Here is a 5,976-nt window from a genome sequence, read left to right as displayed (position 1 = left end):
ATTTTAATATCTAATTCAAATTGAAAAATTCTTCTTGATGGAAAGTTAAATTTTAGGGTCTCTTGAGTTGACTATGGTCAGATTTCTTGATTTCCCCACATGTTTAACATTTGATCTCTATCCTAAATGAGTATTCTTGTGAGAGAAGGCACCTCCTTATTGACATTCACCATAAGTATAATCATTTATTCTCTAGGTATAACTTCTAAAGTTATTTTTCCTTTGATTTATAGTATTTTTTTTTACTTACAGTATTTTTGATTGCTTCCTTCTATCCCTAGGGTAGTAGGTTACTTATTCTAAATATACCTATAACCTTATAAGAAAAGATGTTTCAATGAGAAGCAAATATATTTTTATGTGTCCCTTAATGCCTAAAAGAAAATAAGCAAGAGATACTTCTGCATTCACCTATATTCCAGTACTTTCCAAATCATGTCCAGGTCTACTGTTTCTCACAAATGTTCACTGTGGCCTGAGAATCTGTGGTCCTATGCTATAGTCCCCACTCCTTAGACATTTGATAATAAAGGCTAGTGTTTTAATGAAGCTTAAGAAAGTTACTAAATCACAAAAACACTTTTTTTTTCTTAAACATGCCTTGAAGAAACTTTAGAAAAGTTTTCTTATAACACCAGCTTACATATCCTTCAAGAACCACAAATAATACAACCAGGAATGTTTCGAAAGGATGCTTCTGGGTTTTTGTTTAACTTTAAGAAGAATTCCTGCGACTTCAAATGAGTTAGTATCATTTTAAATTTCATTAGTATATCTTAGTGAATTTAACCTTATCCCCTAAAATATTCAAAATAAAACAACAATGTTGTTTTAATGTTTTAATTTTCAAATATTATTTTTAAGGTCTGCTCCTATGACCAGCACATCAGGCTACCATCTGTTGCAAACAATCCAAATTCTTTACAGAATGAAATTAACACAAGTGAACAATCTTTGGTAATATTTTATTAAGTGGTTTTAAGAAATTGAATCATGATAAATGAACACTGACTGCATTTTTGCATAACCTTGTTAGAAACTATATGAAAAACATTTTTTAAATGAGAGGGATATATTATTTAGCAAAGATTTTGCAGAACCCTACACTCTATTAATGAACATTTCACAGTTCTTTTTTGTTATGCCTTATTTTGCAAATCAATTGTTTTTACACAAAATCAGCAAAATTCCTTTTAAAAAATTCCTGGACAAACTGATTCAGAATATAGCTGGATCACTTTACATTTCTTTAAATATAGCTCAATTTTTAAACTCATTCCGAGTTTGTGAATTGGCTTGATAGATGATTAAGACATTTATCATTTTTAAATATTCCATTGAATGAGATCACGCAAGTGTTAATTCTATCTCATTTGTTCAGTTGTATGTTACTTCATTGACATTTGCTCTCCTTTTTTTTTGACAAAACAAATGCTTAGTGTTATTCATACATGCATCATTACTTCAAACTATTTTAATAATACACCAAATGACTACCACTGGGATCACTGTCCCAAGGTCCAAAGCCAGATTTTTTTTCTTTTCCTTGCAAGAGATGACAGGATGATAATTTTTATAACTGTATTGGCTTTGCAGTTCAGTACTGAATGCTTGCTTTGTTAAATAGAGGTGCATGAAAGAGATTGGCTCCTGTCTGATCTGTCTTTCTGTTTCTCTCTCAGTCTAAGAGAGTTGGAAAATTGCTCCTGAATATGTGTTCTTGAAAAAGCCAAGTGTTGGTACATGGATGATGATACGCTAATCTTATCTATGAGCAGAGCTTCACTATAGGCCAAGCAGTCCTTTGTAGAGCTGGCTTTTTTTTTTTAACTGTTTGAATATTATTGGATTTCAATGTACGAATACTTTTTTTCAATCTTTCACTTCGTGTAGGAAAAAAAAAAACTCTGTGAATGAAATAATCAAGTTTTAATTTTCATGCCTACTAAGTAGCATTCTTTTTTTTCTTACTCTAACAATCAGAAAAACTAGGAAAAGAATCTCAGAGAAATTTTGCTGTGTTTCTAGAGGTAATAAAATTCCATCAGTTGTCTTTCTTAGGAAAAATGCTTATTAGTGTATACTTTAATTTGAGTTGGTGGTAGCCTTTATTCCTTTATTCAGAACTCCCCATGACCTTTATAGTGACAGTAAACTGAATTTCCTCATGACCTTGTACGGAGTATATAATTTCACAGAATTCCTTGAGCGTAACATATTTATAAAAGAAATTGTGGGTGAAAATGCTCAAGTATATTTTTTAAAATCTAGTTAAAATGTCGATGCTTGGCTCTTTTTCCTACATGTGTAATTCAACAGAGAGTACTTTTATTCTCATAACCGTTACTGCTTTGTCTATGATGAAAGCTTTACCGCTTCTGTGCTGTGCTCAAGAAGAAACCAGCAAAAGAAGCAGGGGTTCACTTCAGCAAAGCTCGCTGTTGAGCAATGGTGACATGAATGTGTAGTATTGATTTATTGAAGATAATCCTGAGAACATTTTAAATTACTTGCCTTATGAGTTAGAAAATGTGTGGATATCATTTTTTTGTAAATAATGATTTTTACAAATGTTTTTTCCTTCATAATTTTCCCAATCACCCATTTCACAAAATCCTGAATATGCAATGATTTATCATGACACGTTACTGCAACTAGGGTTCCCGTTTCAGAACAAACTTTAATTATACATGAGATCAAGGCGAAATACCTAAAGTAAGTTGTTATTAAAATGTGATTTTTTTTTCTGGAAAATAAATGAAAAATGTAAAAATAAACTGAGTTGTGAACCTCTTTTATCACCAGCCTCTTGAAATTTGACACATATTTCTGGAAAATTTCACTGTCCATTTACGGTGAGCAAAGCACACAAAAAGGTTGAGCACAAGAGCAAGGGTTTTAGAGCTGGACAGATCCCAGCTCCGTGATCTAACTATAGAGGTGAATGTTACTCTTTGATTCTTCATCCTTATCTTTAAGAAAATGGAGTTACTATCCCTCATCATACGGTCAATGAAGAGATTAAATGAGATAATCTTTACCAATCACCTAATGGTTCCTACCTACTAGGAAGTAGATATTCAGTAAATGGTCCTTTCCTGTTCTTATTTTTCTATGAGTAGGAATTGGGATGGGGCCAGAACACTTCAGTGCCCTTTCTCCAACTCTATTCTAACTCTTAGGGACTCTGTCGTGATCCCAGTGTATTGTTCTTGTCAGCTAATGCTAACTGCACTGAGCGCCCTTCAAGGGACAGGTGCCAAGCCGGCGACTTAGAGGCGTTGTTTTATTTCTAACTCCAGTAATCAACTACATAAGCGTCCTTTTAAAGGTTTGGATTTGTTTGCTTTGGGCTGGGGGAGGGGCCCTGGGTTAATTATTAAGGAGGAAGGGCCTATTAGGTATCTTGGGTAGGTCCTCGGGGCCAAACAGCCCCCATTTCAAAGCTTTTAAGCTTTAAGAGGCTGGGAAGAGAGGTGTTAAAGAAAGTGAAAGAGCCCCGTTTGCAATGCTCAGGAGATAAGCCCATGCGCAGCACGTATCGTTGAAGACCCTCGGCGTATTATTTAATATCGCAGAATCTCAATTTTCTCTATCTGTAAAGGAAGAACAACCCTTCCCAGACAGAGTTGTTGGGACAACTAAATAAAACGAAAACTGTTTGCCAGTATTTGGTAAATATAAGCTCTCGGTAACTCCCCCTATGATCAAGCTTCTGCACCGCAGAGCAGAGTGGTGGGAAGTAGTGTCTGGGGTCTGGGAAAGGGAAGGGGAGCTCTGCTTTCTCTCTGTACGTCGGATTTCCTGTCCCAGGAAACCGCAGTACTTCCCACTCCTGCCCCTGACATTTAGGGAAAAGGAACAGGATGAGGGCTCACCGGGCTGTGCCTTGAGTCCCCGAAGGCCTCCTCGCCGCAGGATGACCGGTTCCCCCCAGCTCCCGGCCACCCCAGGGCACAATCAGGCTCAGGGCGGCGCCCTCTGGGTGGCCACGTTGAGATCCTGACATCCTTAGAGCGACTCAGAGGACCAAGCAGCTACTATGTCTCCCGGGGTAGGGGGGTGGGGGGATCTGTTTGAGGAGGTCACCCTGGAGACCAGGCGCAGAGCACAAGGGGAGTGCGCGGGTGGCAGCCGGCAGAGGGAAACCCTGGAGGACGGAGCCTCGTTCTGAGCCGCCAGCTCCCGCGGTGAGCAAGCGGGAGGTCTAGGAGGCCCCCAGCGGAGCCCCATGTCAGTCCCAGCGCTGCTGTAGGTAAGCGAGCCCTCTCCGCAGCGCGGCGGGGTGGGAGCGGAGAAGAGAAAGACGCCGCAAGTTCCAGGGTTGCAGGGGGCTGAGGAGGGAGGGCCCTGTGGTAAGAAATGGCCTGTCTGCCTGGGCCATGAACTCCCTGACCCCCACCCAAACAAATAGACCTCCCCCAACAAATAGAAACAGTGACCCCAAATTTGGGAACTGCAAGATGAGTCCTGGCCTTTGGTAGCGACCGCCCCCCCCCCCCCACCGACTTCCTGCAGGACTGAGCTTTAGGTTGATGCCAGGTGCAGAGCTGGCCAGCTTGGTCCGCTCCTGGAGCAGCGTGAAGCCTGAGTGGTCCCTTGAGGCCAGAGGACACTGGGCGACCGCTCCCCTGGGGACCTCTAGTTTCCAGCTCTGGCCTGCTGCGCAGCTTTGGAAACCAGGGAGCAGACCAAGGTCTATCCCCGTCACTTTGGATCAGAACCTGAATGACCCACTTAATCAGGCTAAATGTGTCCTACCACGCTCATGTAGATACTCACACTCATTATGCATAAACATACACTCAAGCACACACACACACACACACACACACACTCACATTCATAGACCCTAATATACTCAAAAGCATACACACCAAGAGGCACACATACGTTTAGGACACAGACACATCACATACAAAGGTTCACACACAGACACACACATAGGCACACACCCATTTGGGGGCACAGATAATCATTCATACACACAGGTGCACACACGGGTACACAGAGGCACACCCTTATTTCCATGTACACAAAAACTCAGACACAGCCTCAGGCACTTATGGGGACATACTCATATCCATAGGCACTCACGCACAGACACACACATAGGCACACACTCAAGCACACACTCCTCACTGCCTCCCTTCCAACACACAGTGCCTCTGCCATTCTGTGTGCCCTCCAGAACCCTTTGCTTCTCTCTACCCTGACACTGATCACACTGAGGTTTGCGATTGTGCCCTTGTCTGTCCTGTCCACTCAATGCCGACTCCTTGAAGGCAGGGACTCTGTTTTAGTTTCTAGCACCGTGTTTCCTTGGGCTCTCAGAGTCACAGATTGTAAAATAATTTAAATGAATACCTAAATTTGTATGTAGGCAATAGGGCAGTAGACTTACAGTATAAATTCTGAGAAGTCTGTCCTACCAGCTTTTTTGACAAGAATTCAGGAGAAGGAAGTAGGTTTTCTAATAAAATACTGTGTTACATGTTAAGTTCTTCAAGTTCTTTGCAAAATCAGTCACTGTTGCTTGAAAAAAAATCCTCTGAGGAAGACAATTTTAACTTTTAAAGTAAAGCAACAACAACAAATATTAATTAGCAAACTGTTATCAAGATTAATTTGGCGGGAATAAAAAATAATTGCTTTTGGGTATGGAATTACATCTTCTACACAAGGCTGTCTTTTCTCAGTGACTTAACCTCTTCTGCTCTTAAGCATTTTGCTGCAGTTTAATATCTGCTTATGTGAATTATGCTATTGCATAGATGAAAGTTATCAGAGTTACCATGTTTCCAATTATACCGACCAGAATAACAACATCTACTAAAAATCACTATTAAGGAAACCATACAAATGGTAGAAGAATGATCTGTGTTTTTTAATCTAGAATGAGTCTCTGTGTTATATTAACCAAAATGTTTTCAGATCATTCATCTGCTATTTTACAGAAGTTGTTTTCCCGAGGTT

The sequence above is a fragment of the Martes martes genome (genome assembly GCF_963455335.1).
Source record: "Martes martes genome assembly, chromosome: 4".
Taxonomy (NCBI): Eukaryota; Metazoa; Chordata; class Mammalia; order Carnivora; family Mustelidae; genus Martes; species Martes martes.
The sequence above is the reverse complement of the archived record's forward strand: the minus strand, read 5'-3'. Positions refer to the sequence as shown.